The sequence below is a fragment of the Salvia hispanica genome, chromosome 5 (genome assembly GCF_023119035.1).
Source record: "Salvia hispanica cultivar TCC Black 2014 chromosome 5, UniMelb_Shisp_WGS_1.0, whole genome shotgun sequence".
Lineage (NCBI taxonomy): Eukaryota > Viridiplantae > Streptophyta > Magnoliopsida > Lamiales > Lamiaceae > Salvia > Salvia hispanica.
In genome coordinates, this window is record NC_062969.1 from 22386758 (window position 1) to 22389645 (window position 2888).

At 35.3% G+C, this 2888-nt stretch overlaps 1 non-coding gene across 1 annotated transcript; it reads left to right on the forward strand.

Annotated features, from left to right (window-relative positions):
• Positions 1-1803: 1803 nt before the first annotated feature.
• LOC125191468 lies at positions 1804-1958 on the forward strand. The gene has a single exon (XR_007171150.1). It is a non-coding gene; the product is annotated as a U4 spliceosomal RNA (small nuclear RNA).
• Positions 1959-2888: the final 930 nt, after the last annotated feature.

The following is a 2888-nucleotide window of genomic DNA, read 5'->3' on the forward strand; positions in this document are numbered from 1 at the left end:
GCTCCATATTAGTAGGAGATAATTTCTTGAAATATCCATACATTAGAAATGCTTCGGTGGATCCTAGCTCCGCAAATTACAGACCACAATAGATGATTTGATTACTATTATATTAAACGTATAATATAATTTTAATCCTGCAATCATAAACCTAACAGAATTAAGATTTGAAAACATCTAATCAGTTTGCAAAATAATATAATTTTTTTAATTAAATCAATAACTTAACATATTTATTATATTCTAATTACGATATCACAGACTAATTATTAGAAAAAAAGTGTTTTAAAAAATAAAATAAAAATATTAATAAAAGTAAAAAGTTTAAGATAAAATAAAAAAATAAAACACACATACAGATATTATAATTAGAATTTATAAGTATTTTAGCTTATAAATCTAATTGAATTTTAAAATATATTTGAGTGTTTAAATTCAAAAAGAGTTACATAATACTATATCCATGGTGCAAAAATTAAGATATCATTAAAAAAAGAAAAGAAATAAACATGGAGTAGCAAATTTGCATGCATATCGAAATTTTGTTTTTAAAATTTGTCTCTTGAGTTTTTACTTTTTATTGGGACTATGACGTAACTGAAGTGTAGTTAATGCGTAATTTTTGTTCAAATTTGAAAATGGAGAAGAGAGGGAATTCTCAATTCTGAATTAAGAGGGTTGTTAAAGTCTTTTACTTACTACAATTAATATTTTAATGTATAATTATTACTTTAATTTACTAAAGTAATCTTGTGTGGTTAACCATAATGTGCAACGATCCTAGAATGGACAGACCCTTAAGGAATGCAATGGTGGCCATTGCAGATCAACCTTCTGGGTGCAACAATTACCATTGGCTAGTTAAGTAATTCTCAACCCTCTTGACGCTTAAGGAATGCAATGGTGGGCTCACTTTTGGGTGCAACGATCTGCTTCCCACTCGGTAAAATATGCATCCATTTAATACTATCGATGAACAGACCTTTAGGCTTTAACGGGATCAAATGACTGTGTAGATGTAATCTAACGTTGAATACAAGCAAACCAAGAATCAGTCTAATGGAAGTGCTTCTTTTCAGGTAGGCTTCATTTGAAGCTTGTGGGAAAGCAAATGGAGGGAAATTGACTACTTGCAACGAGGAAGCAAATACTAGCTTTGTCGAACACTCCTTTCTGGGTGATCGGGTGGAGAAGAGCGAATAATAGAGAAAGTGTAGTAGTGTATAGTATTTGAGGCGCATCCTAGCTTTAGACGTGATGTTGTTAACAGTATATCTACACACATATTTGAAATGGAATGAATTTTCATTATATGTACAATCTCCCTCTCTACTGATGTGTGTGTGATGCCAAATTTTCTGATAAATGATTGCAAAATCCTAAATTTCATGAATGAATGCAAAATCCCAAGCCCATATTAATCATGACTTCTTCAGCTTTACGCCCCATGTTCACTTCGTCTCATCTTTGCTCGATGGCGTAGCCAACTTTATGCATAACACGGGCCACCTTCCGGGATAGCTGAGGCTCGGCATTGCTGGACTAGTGAAGAAAAGGAACAGTTCACTAGCAAGAACAGTTCAGATGCTGAACAAAAAATGCAGAATTTTCACATCATGAATAACTTCCTGCTATTGAAATGTGGAATTTTGAAATAAAAAGATGGATTACTAAACTTTATTAGTCATTAAAGACTAAAGAAGTGTGGTAAGCAAATAATGGAAATCCCACATCGGATAAACCAAAGACCAAATATCATAGAATTCACCTATAAAATATAGGCTTGTTACTACTTGGTTTTTCATCTTTGCGCTTGGGGCAATGACGCAGCTAGTGAGGTTCTAACCGAGGCGCGTCTATTGCTGGTTGAAAACTATTTCCAAACCCCCTCTTCGGCCCGGGCTTGACTTGGGCTGTCGAGAATTTCTGGAAGAGCTTCCCTTTTTTGGGGTAAAGCTCTACAAAACTATGTCTAATATTTTTTCATTTCTTACACTTGGTGAATGATATACTTCCTCTGTCCCATTAGTAACGAAATGTTTTCCTCTGTCCCATTAGTAACGAAATGTTTTTCTTTTTGGGTTGTTCCATTAAAAATGAAATATTTCTTAAAATAGAAATAACTTTGTATCTACTTTTTCCTCTCTCTTACTTTACTCTCTCTTAACTCACAAAACAATACTTTACTCTCTCTTAACTCACAAAACAACACTACATAAAATTCTGTGCCGAAAAGCATACGTTTCATATTTATTGGGACGGAGGGAGTATAAACTATGATAACCCAATAAGTAAATGCATACAGCATTATCATCTGGTGTTAAATTTGCTGCATTGTTACAAACATATATTCAATTCCAACCCTCAATATTAGCTGCGATTTGATGATCCAAACATGGAAGCTCATGCAGTTGCAAAACTTCAAGAATCTCTCTACTCTCGCCTAGAAGAACAGCGGCTTGTCTCACACTCTCTTGCCTGTTTTTGATTGCATCGTTGTGACACTTGAATACTATGACATGAGCTAAGTTGGCGAGACAAGCTGCCAGTATGTCCGAGATCATCACGCATAGCTTCTCAAAGAGATCTTTATCCGTTCGATGTATGCTGTCTTTGTTGGCCAGCAAGATGGTTTGAGTGATTCTGTACATCGAGTTAGCAGCTATGACTTTGCTCGGCCAATTCAGAGGATTCTGCATCAGAATATCTTCAACCGAGTAGTGAAATCGGAAAGCGTCTGTAGCGTTTCTTTGTACGTAGCATCTCCCACACTGCATCTGCTGCATTCCTCACGCGTTCCATTTCCCCGGCTCTATCAAGAGTTCCATCAACAAGCTTGACAAGGGACAAGCCTTCACCAACAGCACTCACTAGCTTATTAGCCTCAT